We start from the raw sequence: 16,217 nt of genomic DNA on the forward strand, positions 1-16,217 counted from the left end.
CTGTACTGTGTTAAGAGGATATAATACAGTTGGTAGACACGATCACATCCCTTGTTGACAATGCAGGCCTTTGCTGTTGCTGATTCTCCTCTCTGCATTTATTTGTCTGTCTCCCTCACTAACTTGGAAGTTCCGGAAGGACAGAGAACCTGTCTACCAACTCCAAGGTACTCTCCCTGTGCTAAGAATGGTGGTTGATACACAGCGAACGCTTTCTTATTGAGCTATTTTGGAATTTTAGTGTGCCAGGTTGGATTTTCTCTCTCATTTGGGTACTATAAAACAGTTGGGAGACTTTGAGGTAGGAAATAGCTGGGGGATTTGGTTCAACACTAGTGTGTATGCAGGCTGACTGTGGCCAGAGGTCACGTTGACTTGCCAGAGTGAAGAATAAACGTCGTCCCTCTCCTGCCCCAGAATGGAAGGGTAGGCTTTCCCTAGCATGACCATGGCTGTCCCAAGTCCCGCAATGGCTGTGTTCCCCTAGTAGTAACAATAATAATTGTAGTATTTGTTAAGCATTTACTGTGAGCCAGGTACTTTACTAAACACTGGGGGGATAAAAGCAAATCGTGTTGGACACAGTCCCTGTCCCACATCAGGCTCACAGTCTTGATCTCCATTTTCCAGATGAGGTAACTGAAGCCTAGAGAAGTGAAGTGACTTGCCCAAGGTCACGCACCAGACAAGCACTTAGTACAGAGTTCTGCACACAGTAAGCACTCAATAAATACGATTGAATGAAAGTGATGATGATGATGGTATTTGCCGAATTGTACATTCCAAGCACTTAGGACAGTGCTCTGCACATAGTAAATGCTCAGTAAATACTATTGAATGAATGGTATTTGTTAAGCACTTACTATGTGCCAAATACTGTTCTAAACACTGGGGTAGATACAAGATAATCAGATTGGTCAAAAGTCCCTGTTCCACAAGAGACTCACAGTCTCAATCCCCATTTTCCAGATGGAGTAACTGAGATCGAGAAGTGAAGTGACTTGCCCAAGCTCACACAGCAGACATGCCGCAGAGCCAAGACTAGAACCCATGTCCTTCTGACTCCCAGGCCGTGCTCTTTCCACTAGGCCATGCTGTCCCTCAGCTCTGAGACCCATAATTACCCCCTGCTCCAGCCCCCGCCTCTCCCAGACAGGCCAGCGACCCCGAGGAATTCCACCAGTAGTTCAGGAGCCAGCCCAGGGCCATCCGGCCATCACGGGCCCCGGGGCCGGTCCCAGAGATGATGTTTTCCACAAGCCTCCAGCCATCTCAGATCTGAAATACCGAGCTTATCTTCCCCCACTGCCCCCGGGAGCATGGGGAGCAAGAACTCCAACCCTGGCCATCCCGATGGCCAGAGGAACCAGTCTGACTTCCAAAGTCAACTTCGCCTTGTTCTCTGGCGAACAGCAGGACAGGATGAGTCGGGCAGGTTCCCGTTCAGGCTCACTTCCTCTCTCTGGCTCCGGCTCCGGAAAGGGGAATAGCTGACAGGACAGTCGGTGCCAGGGCCGGGCCCCATCCACCTGGCAGGCTGGACCAGTTCCCGTGATGCCAAGCTGCTGGGTGAGGCGTCAGGGGCAGGGCCCCGGGTGTGGGAAAGGGACCTCTGCTCTTCCCGGTGACATTACTGGAGGCCGCCAGTGGCATGGCTTCCTCCTCCCTGCCCCTGGGAAAGGGCAACAAGCGTAGATTGCCCCGCCAGGGAATGTGGGGATGCCTTGTGGGGGAATCTGGTCCCTGTAATAATAATGTTGAGATTTGTTAAGCGCTTACCATGTGCAGAGCACTGTTCTAAGCACTGGAAGAGACACAGGGGAATGAGGTTGTCCCACGTGGGGCTCACAGTCTTAATCCCCATTTTACAGATGAGGGAACTGAGGCACAGAGAAGTTAAGAGACTTGCCCATAGTCACACAGCTGACAAGTGGCAGAGCCAGAATTCGAACTCATGACCTCTGACTCCAAAGCCCGGACTCTTTCCCCTGAGCCACACTGCTTCCGAAAGGGACATGGACTGGGTCCAATCTGATTGGCTTTTATCTACCCCAGCACGTAGTTCAGTGCCTGGCACATACTATGTGCCAATCTAAGGCACTTAGATATGTTGGTTGTTTCTAGACTGTAAACTCGTTATGGGCAGAGGATGTGCCTATTTATTGTTCTATTGTCCTCTCCCAAGCACTTAGTATAGTGCTGTGCACACAGTAAGTGCTCAATAAATACCATTGACTGATGGACTCTCACAGCTGGCAGCAAGAGATACTGACCAGGCTCTGGAGGGGGAGGGGGAAAGGAGACTGAGGTGAGAAGCGGGGAGCTTACAGGACGCATTAGCTCCACACAAGATCCTGCTCAGATCCCTAATGCAAGGAGTCATAGCTCCAGAGTCAGAAGATCTGGATCCTAATCATGGCTCCACTATTTGCCTGCTGTGTGACCTTGGGCAAATCACTTCAGTTCCCTGGGCTTCAGTTTCCTCATCTGTAATATGGGGATTAAATACCTGTTCTCCCTCCCCACCAGAGAGTGAGCCTCGGGTGGGATATGTACTGTTTCTGAACTGATTACCTTGTATCTAGCCCAGCACTCAGTATAGAGTACTTAAAATATATTACAATTACTAGTAGTTATATTATTAATTAGAAGCGGAGCCGGGATTAGAACACAGGTTTCCTGTCTCCCAGCCCTGTGCTCTTTCCATTAGATAGTGTTTACTCTCGTTCTTGTGCTTTGAAGACAGTCAGAAATCACAGGAGAATGGACTTTTTATTTTTTGGAGTTTGTTAAGGTCTTAACATGGGCCAGGCACCGTTCTAAGCGTAGGGGTAGATGCAAGCTAATCATGTTGGACATAGTACCTGTCCCTCATGCGGCTCACAATCTCAATCCCCATGTTACAGATGAGGTAACTGAGGCCCAGAGAAGTGAAGCGACTTGCCCAAGGTCACCTAGCAGACAAGTGGCAGAACCAGGATTAGAACCCATGACCTTCTGACTCCCAGGCCCGTGCTCTCCCCATGTTACAGATGAGGTAACTGAGGCCCAGAGAAGTGAAGCGACTTGCCCAAGGTCACCTAGCAGACAAGTGGCAGAGCCAGGATTAGAACCCATGACCTTCTGACTCCCAGGCCCGTGCTCTTTCCCCTAGGCCATGCTGCTTCTCAATCCCTGCCCACAGGAGGCTCCCAATCTTAAACTGCCAGAGGGAGGCCAGTGATGAGGACAGACAGAGCATGGGCCTGGGAGTCAGAAGGACCTGGGTTCTATTCCTGTCTCTGCCACATCTTCTGATAAATAACTAAGATAAATAACTAAGCAAAATTCACTAGGCTATAAACTCCCTGTGAGCAGGGAATGTGTCTACCAACTCTATTGTACTGTACTCTCCCAAGGACTTAGTACGGTGCTCTACACACAGTAATTGCTCACTAAGCACAGTTGATTGATTCAACACAGTGAACCTAACAGTACAGTGATAACGAGAAAAGCAGCAGGCCAGCCCCACTAGAATGAGTAGCTTCCAGGTTCCTCCTCATTTCCCTAGTTATTGCCACCCCTGGAATAAACAGTCCCATCTCTCCCAGAGTTTGAATGGTTAGGAACCATGTGCCATATGTAAAAAAGGCAATTTCCTCCTTTGGCCAAGGGATCAGTGTTTCTCGATCCAAAATATGGCTCGTCCTTCATAATGACTGTTGATACTTTTGACCTATTTCCTTAGATTTCTCTTTGTGACCCAGCCCAACACAATTTCATTCATCTTTTTTTAACTTTATCTTAATGTGCAGGCTGTGCCAAAATTTCTCATATCTTATCTGGCAGGGGGATTTTAAAAGATTCATTGACATGAAAGATGTTCAATTCAGATTTCAGGTTAGATTACTCTTTGTCATATGCCTTAGACAGCGTGCCTGAAATAATTAATGATCTCTTTGGAGGTCTAACGTTATTATTATCGTTAAATTTACACTGTTCAGAGGAAAAGCAGTATCGCTTAGTGGAAAGAACACAGACCTGAGAGTCAGAGGACCTGGGTTCCAATTTCCGCTCTGCCATTTGCCTGCTGTCTGACTTTGGGCAAATCACTTAACTTCTCTGGGCCTTGGTTTCCTGATAGAGGAGATAAAATACCTATTCCCCCTCTCCCTTAAGAATGTGCACTCTTTATGGGTCAGGGGCTGTTATGAACTGGTTACCTTGTATCTACCCCAGTGCATAGTACAGTGCTTGGCACATAGTTAATGCTTAACCAATTCCACAGTGATTATTATTACTATTGTGTGGGAAGATTACAGGAGGGTAAAATAGAAAAGGACAGATTTGCAGTAGAAAAGGATATGTTTACAATGACTATCATTTGAGAATAATCAAACAGCTGGGCAATAAAGCTTTGGTAGAAACTGGATGCACAGGAAATAAACAAAGCTGTTCACACAATCCAGGTGTATAAGTGCCAGCATGAGAATTCATGTCAAGAGCACTTTCTATTTACAGAGCACTGTAATAAGCACTTGGAAGAGTATAATACAAAGGAGTTGGTAGACACATTCCCTGCCCACAATGAGCTTACAGTCTAGAGAGGGAGGCAGTCATTAATATTAATAAATAATTTATAAATCTGTCCATAAGTGCTGTGGGGCTGAGGGTGGGGTGAAGGCCAAATGCCCAAACGGTACATATCCAAGTGTGTTGATGACGCAGAAGGAAGAGGGAGCCAAGGAAAAGAGGGCTTAATCGGGCAATTGCCTCTTGGAGGAGAAGTGGCCTTAATAAGGCTTTGTAGGTAAGGGAAGTAATGGGATGGAGATGAAGAGGAAAAAAAATTGGGAAAAATATAAGATCCTCTCCACTCTTCAAGAACCTCCGATGGTTGCCCATTCACCTCTGCATCAAACAGAAACTCCTTTAAAGCAGTCGCTCACTTTGTCCCCTCCTACCTCACTCATCTCCTATTATAACCCAATCCACACACTATCCTCACACTTTACACACTTTTACAGACTTTGCACACTTTACTTTCCTCACTGCCCCCTGATTTCATCTATCTCTCCACCGACCCCTTTACCACATCCTCCCCATAGCCTGGAACACCATCTCCGTCCATATACACCAGACCACCACTCTCCTCACTTTCAAAGCATTATTAAGGTCACATCTCCACCAAGAGGGCTTCCCCGATTTGAACTGTGATCTTTGGACATTTGATATTCACCCCACCCTCAACTCCGCAGTACTTATGTATACTTCTTTCATTATACATTATGAATGATTTATGTTAATGCCTGTCTCCTCCTCTAGACTGTAAGCGCTTTGGGGGCAGGGAAGGTATCTGCCATATCTGCTGTATTATATTTTCCTAAGCGCTTAGCACAGTGCTCTGTACACAATAAGAGCTCAATAAATTCCATTGATGATGATGAATTATTTCCAGATTCAGCCATGTTAGAAAACAGCCCAAAAGACTAACTGGAATGGTTTAAACCCTTGAAATGGATCTCAGAATATTAAAATAATGTATTTATTGAGTATTTACTGTGTGCAAAGCACTATACTAAATGCTTGGGAGAGTACAATTCAATAACAAGCAGACATATTCCCTGTCTACAACAAGTTCGCAGTCTAGAGGGGGAGACAGACATCAATATGAATAAATAAATAAATAAATAAATAAATAAATAAATAAATAAATGTTTATATATGTTATAAAGGGGAAGATGTTGGGAGAAAGAAGCTCTGGGAGAAGAGAGGAAGTGTTTTGGGGGACACAGGAAATGAGGGGTAGATCTGGGAGCTGCATGGAACTGGTAAAAGCGAGATATTTGTGAGTTACCTGTTGTTCCTTAAGACACGCACTGACTTGTTGGCTTGTCGGGGAAGACACACAATAGCCTCAGCCATGCCCCAAACAGGCCACACCATGCCCCAGACACACATCAACTGCATGTTGACATGCTATGGCCGAACAACTGACATGTCTTGGTCAGACATACCAGTTAGTCCTCAAACTCTGCCTCCAACATGCCTCCTTGGGCTGATCAGCCAGGGTAAGGTAAACCAGCTTTTCCCAAGAGCAAAAGAGTAGCCATTCCACACACCTCCGACCCCTCCCTGACTCCACCACCAGGCTGTCAGCCTTTCACTGAGCCCTCCCATGACCAGAAGGTGCCAAAATGGGGATATTTTAATGCCAGTGTGACCGAACGTCTTGCCTTGCCCATTTCCCAGTGAAAAGAGCACAGGCCTGGGAGTCAGGAGACCCTAGTTCTCCACCCGGCTCCGCTACTTGCCTGCTGTGTGACCTTGTGCTCTGCCCACAGTAAGCGCTTGATAAAACGATTGACTGGCTGACTGACTTCACTTCTCTGAAACTTCATGTGCCCTCCCCCTCGCCTCTCCCGCTCTGACAGGTGGGCTCCCCTGGGGCACCTGGGTTTGATGGATGGAGCCTCTGGGGCTGTGAGGCCCCCCCAGCCCCTGCTCCCCACTTCTTCCCTGAGGAGGAGTCCTCCAGGGCTCAGAGACATGGGGGACCATTGTGGATGGCAACAATAGAGACATTGTGTCTGCCCGGGTGAGCTGACGGGGAATGCTCTGGGAAGAGGTGAACAATGGGGGCCATTATGAGCCGGACCCGCTGGGGAGTGTCACAAAGGGAAACACCGGAGAGAGAAGGTTGAGGGCCCATGCCCAGAATATAATGGCAGCTTGTTCCTTCCAAATGTCAAGTCGTAGAAAGTCAAGAATAAGCGAGGGGAGCGGACGTGAAGCTGTCATTTCAGGACTCATCAAGGTCCCACTGGGATGTGTGGTTTCTGAGGAGGTCGGGGGTGGGAGGGGTGGAGAAGCAGCCTGGCCTAGTGGATAGAGCACTGGTCTGGGAGTCAGAAGGTCATGGGTTCTAATCCCAGTTCCTCCACTTATCTGCTGTGTGACCTTGGGCAAGTCACTTAACTTCTCCGTGCCTCAGTTCCCTCATCTGTAAAATGGAAATGAAGACTGTGAGCCCCACGTGACACAACATGATTACCTTGTATCTACCCCAGTGCTTAGAACAGTGCTTGGCACAAAGTAGGTGCTTAACAAATACCATTATTATTATTATCAATAAATAGATGACTGGTACTTGCATAATAAATCACAGCTATGTATACATAGCCTTTCTTAACATCAGACCCCCCCATTACTCAATCAACCAACCAGTAAATCAGTCAAAGGTGTTCCATGAGTGCTTACCGTGTCCAGGCGCTCAGCCCTACGCTCTCTACAACAGGGCCAACCTCTATTTTCAACGATTATGTGGTGAGATTCTCTCCCAGTGTGTAGGACTGGTTGAGAAGACCCAAACGTGAATGACACAACCTTCCACACTCTATGCACGAAAAGATCATTTCTCGATATGCCGGTGCCTTGTTCTTCATGGCGTTGGTGTCTGCTTTCAATTCTACTCATTTGTGGTTGAATTTTTTCAAAGCCCTGTTGGGGGGCTAGTCAGGTCTCACCTAATTCCTCCTGGTCTTCCCACAGTTTCCTGCCATGGCTCATTGCCTGAAACTGTGCTTCATCATGTCTTTATATCATTTCTTAATAATAATGGTAATAACTGTGGTATTCGTTAAGTGCTTACTGTATGCTAGACACTATACTAAACTCTGGGGTAGTTGCAAGCAGATCTGGTTGGTCATACTGAAGCTTTTGTCCTTAAAGTTCCTGTAGACTGTAAGCTCCTTGAACATAGGGATAACACACAAGTATGTATATAACCTTTATTTTTTTCTTTATAGTATTTGTTGAGCGCTTCCTATGTTCCAGTCACTGTACTAAGCCCTGGGGTAGCTTCAAGCTAATCAGGTTGGACACAGTCTCTTTCCCATGTGGGGCTCACAGGGACGGTGTCCAATCTGATTTGCTTGTTTCTACCCTAGCACTTAGTACAGTGCTTGGCACTTAATAAGTGCTTAACAAATACCCCAATTATTATTATTATTCTTAATATCCATTTTACAGATGAGGTAACTGTGGCAAAGAGAGATTAAGTGACTTGCCCAAGGTTACACAACAGACAAATGGATTAGAACCCAGTCCTTCTGATTCCCAGGTCTGTGCTCTATCCACTAGCCCACACTGCTTCTCTCTACATCCTTATACTTCAGTTTTTCCCATCTGTATTATTACTACCTTTACCATTTTTATAATTATCTGTAATTTATTTTAATGTCTGTCTCCCCTTCCAGATTATAAACTAGCAACTCTATCGAACTCTCAAGTGTTTAGTCCGGTGCTCTGCATAGAATAGGCATTCTAAAAAAATACCACAGATTAATTGGCTCATGTCTACAAAGTCTACTGAACTCTCCCAAGGGCTTAGTACAGTGGCCTGCACAGAGGAAACACTCAATAAATACTATCGATTGAATGATAAATTTTATTTATCCCTTTCAGGGTTGCCTGCTCTAGACTGCAAGTGCCCAGAAGGTAGGGACCGGATGCATGGGAAGTGCATTATAGAATATTCGGTAATAAATCCAAATTGGTGGTGAAAGTGATGAGTCTCCACTTCTTCAGGGAAACTGACCCTTGCCGGAGAGTGCTTCGGGGTTACAGAGAGACATTGCTTCATGCCTCAAACATGCGGTGTAATATGTCTTTGGACAAATGGCTGACCTTCCCCCGCCCAACCTCCTCCACGGAGTGGTTGTGGAGCCACCCTGGGATTGGGATCAAGGATTCCAAAGGGCACTGACCAGCACCAGTGAACGCAGAGTCCTGGATATTGCTCCGTTCCGAATGTGACGGGACTGAGGCCACATGTCTCTAGGTCCCAAATTAGGAAGTGGCTCTTCAACTCACCAGCAAAGTAATTTTCTGAGATCTTTCTCCTCAAATTGAGCCCGAGGAAGGGTTTGGGTGGTAACTGGGACAGCTTCCTCCTGTAAAAAGAGGAATAATCAGCTTTGAGCACTCCTGGAAGGGGGGGGGGGGGAGGGTTCATACAGGGGTCACAAGGGGACAGCCCGCCCAGCCAGAATGCCCTGCCCAGCCTCACCACGGAAACACGGGCCTGGTGGAAGCCTCTGGAAGGAGAAGCAGCGTGGCTTAGTGGATAGAGCACTGGCCTGGGAGGCAGAAGGACCTGGGTTCTAATTCCAGCTCCACCAGTTGTCTGCTGTGTGACTTTGGGCAAGTTACTTCATTTCTCTATGCCTCAATTACATCATCTGTAAAATGGGGATAAGAGTGTGAGCCCTGTGTGGGACAAGGACTGAGTCCAACCTGATTATCTCACATCTACCCCAATGCTTAGAATAGTGCTTGGCATATAGTAAGCATTTAGCAGATATCATTATTATTACTACTAGTATTATTATTATTATTATTCACAATGCTGGATGTATGGACCAGTGTGGCTGAGATTGAAGTAGTGAGGAACAGATCACAGATCATCTCCTAGCCAATTAATCAGCTGTTATTGCTAATGCTGATAGTGATCTGCTCATTTTGGCTGGTTCTCTCTGTCTCCTTGTCCCTCTGTCTCTCTGTCTCTCTCTCGCTCTCTCTCTCTTCCTCTCCCCCTCCATCTCTTTACTTCCTGTGAGCCCCTTGTGGAATTGACATCCATGAATCCTTTCCATACAGTGCCTTTGCACATGCTAAGCACTTGATGGATGCTTTTTATTATTAGTTGTTGATTGAGGGCTCCTGGTTTTCAGGAACAGACTGGCTACTGAAGCCAGGAGTCCAGTTTTCCAGCCCCAATTCTCCAGGTGCTGCTCATAGGACAGGGATCCTGCCTCCTTCTGTTGAATTGGATTTGATTACGTTGACATCCTTCCCCTGTTTCTCTCCCAGCCCTGCTTACCTTCAGTTCACGCAACAAATCCTGCAGATTGGAAGCTCCTTGAAGTCAGGGGGTGTGTCTACCAACCCTCTTATATTGTACACTCCAAGCACTTAATTCATGATAATAATAGTAATTGTGGTGTTTGTTAAGCACTTAGTCTGTGCCAACTTGGGGTAGATACAGGATAATCAGGTTGGACACATGGGACTCACAGTCTATGAAGGAAAGAGAACAGGTATTGGATCCCCATTTTACAGATGAGGAAATTAGGCACAGAGAAAGTGAGTTGCCCAAGGTCACACCAGCAAGTGGCAGAGGCGGGATTAGAACCCAGGTGTTGAGATTCTCCTAATACTAATGATAATAATGATAGTATTTGTTAAGCGCTTACTATGTGCCAGACACTGTTCCAAATGCTGAGGTAGATACAAGGCAATCAGTTTTTCCTATGTGGGGCTTACAGTCTTAATCCCCATTTTAAAGATGAGGTAACTGAGGCACAGAGAAGTTAAGCAACTTGTCCAAAGTCACACAGCTGGCGAGCCCGTTTTGGGCAGGGATTGTCTCTATCTGTTGCCAAATTGTACATTTCAAGAGCTTAGTACAGTGCTCTGCGCACAGTAAGCGCTCAATAAATACGATTGAATGAATGAATGAATAAGTGGCGGAGCAGGAATTAGAACCCACAACCTCTGACTCCCAAGACTGTGCTCTTTCCACTAAGCCATGCTGCTTCTCTACCTCTTTCCAGTAGGCCACGCGACACACAGTAAGCACTCAATGAATGCCCTGGATCTATTGATTAGGCAGCCCTCTGCTCCACCCGATTGAACCTTCCACAAGAGAGGGAGGGATCTCCGCTCCCTCCTTCCCCTCAGGGGCCCAGGCTGGGCTGAGGCGTCCATTGCTCCCAGGCAGACACCCTTCCATTCCAGGCCTGAGCTCCAGCTCCCCGGACAAGGAAAACAAGGGTCTGAAGGCAATACTTGAGTTTGGCTCAGGCGGGCAGTGAGATAATTGGGGAGCTAGACCCCTGGCCTGCAACGGGACCCCTGCCTTAAAGGGGTTTAAGGCTTGCTTTGTGATCGGGCCTCCTGGAGTCCTTGTGGCTCTGGGGTCTTGCTTGTCTTCGCCCGGCCCCCTTCACCCCCCCACCCCCATACAGTCAGGCCCCTTCCTGACATGCCCTTTGGATCAGCCCTGGTCTGAGATGGAGGCAGCCGAGAAAGTCTCATCTCCTCTGCTGCCTCCCTGAGTCTGAGCTCCCTGCTGGCAGAGAACTCCTGAGCCAGAGTCTACAAATGAGCTGGGCACAAGGGACACCGGGCATATAGTATATGGGGCACCCTGGATAAATGGGCACATGAGACACTGGGCACATGGCACCCTGGGCATAAGGAGCATGGGCACATGGGGCACTGAGCACACGGGACACTGGGTATACAGGACACCAGGCACACGGGACACAGGATACACGGGACACTGGGCACATGGGACCCTGGACATACAGGATGCTGGGCACACAGGACAATGGGCACACAGGACACTAGACACAGAGGGCACTGAGCACACAGGATCTTGATCACACAGGACACTGGGCACACAGAACACTGATCACATAGGATAATAGGCACATGGGATCCTGGGCACACAAGATACTGGGAACTTGGAACCCTGGGCACACAGGGCCCTGGGCACAACTGACACTGAACCGCTTTCTGGCAGAGAACTCCAAGGCCAGAGCATGGAACTGAGATGGGCAATCGGGAACATCCTCCCAGAACGGAAAAGAGACATTCCGAGCAATGCCAACTGCTAATGAGGCGTGACTCTGGGCAGTCTGACAGGGGCGCAGAGCTCCTGCTCTCTCTCTTTGCCCCCGAACCCAGATGGGTGCCTGGGCAACTCCTTGGCCCTTGGCACAAACGCATAGCACACAGACCTCCTTTCCCACAACCTGCAAACATACACCTGAGCCCCCAACCCCCATCCAAAGACCAAGATGTAGCCACATGTGTGTTCCACAGATGCTCACAAATATCATCCTCATAGAGCCATTCTGGACCTGTATCCTTGAGGCCCGCCTGACCGCAGCACTGGCTCCCACACTGGCTCCAGCTCTGGTCCCATTCTCCCTGTCTCCGCCAAACCAGAACAGGTCGGGGGTCACAGTGAGTCCTGACACGGAACAGGCTGGGAGCTGGGACCCTTGTGCTCCTAGCTGTGGGCTGGGGCCACTCTAGCAACACCCTGAACACCGCCCCACAAACACACACTCACCCCCCCCCCCCACACACACACTCACCCCCACAGACAAAATCCACATACATACCACACACATCTTACACACACACCACACCCTTCAGACACACACACACACCACAAATATACCAAACACATCGCACACAAACCACACACACTGTACAGAACACTACCTATACCATTCACACACACCACACATACACCCACCCACTACACGCAATACACACACAGCACATATACACACCACACACACACACACACCCCACCCACCTACAAGGCTAACATCCTCTCTGAATCTAGGTTGGAATTCAATTCCTCCCTGTCCGTTCCCTTCTGAGGGTGCCTTCCCTCTGGAGTGCTTCCTCATGCCGAGGTTTAATGCTGCTTTCCCGCCTCTCCCACCACCTCCTCCTCCTCCTCGACCTCATCCTCGTCCTCTTCCTCCCCCTGACAACCTCCACTCCCACCCCCTTGGGCCGCAGCCCTTCCCCTCTCCCCCTGCCGTGACTCCAGCAGGTGAGCCCCTTCCAGGCATTTCTGTACTGACCCGAAGAAGCCCCGGTGCCTTCCCCCGGCTCCTCCTGACCTGGCAATGCTCCGTCCCCTCCCTTGCCCTGCCCTGCCCTGCCCCGCCCCTGGCATTTCTGTGGGCATGGCTCCCTCCGCTTACTATTCTGAGGGGCCTCATCTCAGGGACTCTGTGTCCTGCCCATGGGAACACATGATGTTTCTCTTTTCCTGGGATGCTTGGCCCGAGGGACGGTCACCCTAGCTGGGGGCAGCAGGCAGGACATAGCAGGGGCGGGGTGGCTGGGCAGCTCTGCTCAGGGCCTGGCTGGCTTCCTACGGGAGGAAACGATCAGCTCCCGGGGCAGGTTAACCCATTTGTCGCCAAAGCTGTGGGAATACTACCACGCTAGTTACGACTAGTACTTACGTGACCCTTTGCCCGTAGGGTGCAGTGTGTTAAAGGACTTGGAGTCAGAGAAGTGACCAGCCTTGCCACTTGCTCGCAATGTGGCCTTTGGCAAGTCACTTCATTTCTATGTGCCTCAGTTTCCTCAGCTGGAAAACGGGGGTTCAATACCAGCTATCCCTGCCCCTTGATAATAATGAAATAATAATAATGGTATTTGTTAGGTGTTTACTATGTGCCAAGCTTTATTCTAAGCACTGGAGAAGATACAAGACAATCAGGTTGCACACAGTTCCTGTCCCACATGTCCCACAGTCTTAATCCCCATTTTTCCAGATAAAGTAGCTGAAGTCTACAGAAGTGAAGTGAGTGGGAGAGTAGTCCCATGGGGGATCGGGACAAGGCCTGATCTGATCATATTGCATCTTCCCCAGTGTTTGGCACAGAGTCAACATGTAACAAATAGCACAGTTATTAGGCTCAGTAAAGATCTGGGTGACTGAAATGGGCTCCCTGAGAACGAGAGCAGACATCTCTCCCTAAGCATCCCCAAATAGTGTTGAACTTTATCCTTGGGTCCTGGCAGCACTGAGCCAACCGCTCCATCATACTCTCTGGAATCTCTCCCTGACCCTAGAAGTCCCTGGTGGTCCCTGGAAGCCCTTGAGGGGTTCCCTAGAACTCCTGAGGGCAGCAGGGCTAGAAGGCTGCGTCCAGGTTATTTTTTACGGCATTTGTTAAGCACTTACTTTGTGCCATGTCCCACTTGGGGTTCACAGTCTTAATCCCCATTTGGCAGATGAAAGAACTGAGGCCCAGAGAAGTGAAATGACTTGCCTAAGGTCACACAGCAGATGAGTGGCAGAATCGGCATTAGAACCCAGGTCTTTCTGACTTACAGGCCTGTGCTCTATCTGCAAGGCCACGCTGCTTCTCCTCATGGTTCCCTCGGGTCACGGGGGGTGGGCAGCTGTCCAGCCCACCAGCGCACCCCCCCACCAGCATCTGGATCATCTCCAGGAAAGGGTTGGATGTTGTTGGAAGGGGTTGGGCGGGGGGAATAATAATAATAATTATGTTGGTATTTGTTAAGCACTTACTATGTGCCAAGCACTGTTTAAGTGCTGGGGCAGATACAGGGTAAATCAGGTTGTCCCATGTGGGGCTGAAGGTCTTACTCTCCATTTTACAGATGAGGTAACTGAGGCACCGAGAAGTCAAGTGACTTGCCCACAGTCACACAGCTGACAGGTGGTGGAGCCGGGATTAGAACCCATGACTTCTGATTCCTAAGCCCCTGCTCTTTCCACTGAGCCACGCTGCTTCGGTGTGAAGCAGACCAGTAGACCAATGCCACCAGGCCACCTGTGGGTGTGCTCCTTCAGGGATGGTTTATACCCACAGTGGGGCAGCAGGCAAAGGCTCCTCCTCTTAAGATTTGTCACAGAACGGACTCCGAACTGGCGGAGGGACAGAAGCCTGAGGGGTCAGCGATGAGGAAGGAGTCCTTACCGCTGGCTTTCAAACAGTTAATCACCTTGCCCTCTCCTACCTCACCTCAAAGCTTTCCTACTTCAATCCAACCCACACACTTTGCTCCTCTAATGCCAAACTACTCCTGTCCCTCAATCTCATCTATCTCTCTGCTGACAGCTTGCCTATAAACTGCCTCTGGCCTGGAACGCCCTCCCTCTTCATATCCGACAGACGATCACTCTCCCCACCCTCAGAGCCTTATTAAAAGCACATCTCCTCCAAGAGGCCTTCCCGGACTGAGCTCTCATTTCCTCTTCTCCCACTCCCTTCTACATCACTCTTGCACTTGGATTTGCACCCTTTATTTACCCCTCCCTCAGCCCCACAGCCCTTACGTCCATATCCATAATTTATTTATTTCTATTGAGAACCGTCTCCCCCTCTAGACTGTAAATTTAGACAAAGTAAGTTTAGGAATGTAAGGGGTGGGCACCAACTCTGTTGCTTTGTACTCTCCTCAGTGCTTAGTACAGTGCTCTGCACAGAGTAAGCACTCAGCGATTGACTGATCGATTGAGTCTCGCGGAGTAGTCCTGCTCCCTTCCATGGTGGGTTTCCTTTGCCTGGCCATGGGCCTTTCCTGGGCATTTGGTGTTCATTTAAGAAAATGAGAAGCAGCATGGCTTAGTGAATAGAGCCCAGGCTTGGGAGTCAGAAGGACTTGGGTTCTATTCCCGACTCCTCCACATGTCTGCCATGTGATCTTGGGTAAGTCATTTAACTTCTCTGTGCTTCAGTTACCTCATCTGTAAAATGGGGATTTAGAGTGCAAGCCCCACACGGGACAGGGCCCTTATCCAACCTGATGCACTATTATCTTAGAACAGTTCTAGGCACGTAATAAGCACTTAACAAGTAACATTTAAAGCTCCCCGGGAAAATGGAATTAGCCTGAAATGCAAAATCAGAAATTCAGGTCTTGGTCCCAGGCCCAGGAAAGCCCGGCCCAGTCCCATGTCTCAGAGCTGCCAAACAGCATCCGTTCCATAAAAACTCGAGAGAATCTTCCCGGGTTGGATTGACTAAAGTGATGTTCAGCCATCTGGCAGCGGAGGCTCGGGGAAGGAAATGGGGGCTGGATACAGGCCCGGAGAGTTGGTCCAAGGTTTGGTGGAAAGGTAAGGGGTGGGCACAACATCCCTGATCTGCCCCCTTTTTCAGGTCCAATGTTCCCCCATCATGGAACATGGAACACCTCTCTCCTAGACCCATGGAATTTATGGAACAATCATTCTCCACTCCCCACTCCCACACCCAGCCCAGTCTCCCCATGGAGATTCTCTGGCCCATTTCCCTGAGAGGTTCCCGCCCCCCCCCCCAAAATACTACCTCCTAAAGGGGGACCATCTCTTCCTGTTTTGTGGATGGGGAAGCTCAGATAATCATTGTGGCATTTGTTAAGCATTCATTCATTCATTCAGTCATATTTATTGAGCACGTATTGTGTGCAGAGCACTGTACTGTTTGGAAGAGTGCAATATAACAATAAACAGACTCATTCCTTGCCCACAAAGAGGAGCACTTACTACTATGTGCCCAGCACTAGGGTAGATACAGTATTAGCATATTGGACACAACATGCTTTCCCAAGTGCAGTCTAAGTGGGAGGGAGTACAAATATTGAATCCACATTTGGCAGATGAGGAGACTGAAGCGTAG

General features: G+C 48.8%; 1 long non-coding RNA gene across 3 annotated transcripts in view; it reads right to left on the reverse strand.

Annotated features, from left to right (window-relative positions):
• Positions 1-8,410: 8,410 nt before the first annotated feature.
• The window catches only part of LOC103171049, a 147,738-nt gene continuing 139,931 nt past the window's right edge, over positions 8,411-16,217 (reverse strand). For all 3 annotated transcript variants that reach the window (XR_486568.3, XR_005660294.1, XR_003761408.1), the window contains one exon: positions 8,411-8,933. This is a non-coding gene — a long non-coding RNA (uncharacterized LOC103171049). The remainder of the gene's footprint in view (positions 8,934-16,217) is intronic.

Source organism: Ornithorhynchus anatinus, chromosome 8, assembly GCF_004115215.2.
Source record: "Ornithorhynchus anatinus isolate Pmale09 chromosome 8, mOrnAna1.pri.v4, whole genome shotgun sequence".
NCBI lineage: Eukaryota > Metazoa > Chordata > Mammalia > Monotremata > Ornithorhynchidae > Ornithorhynchus > Ornithorhynchus anatinus.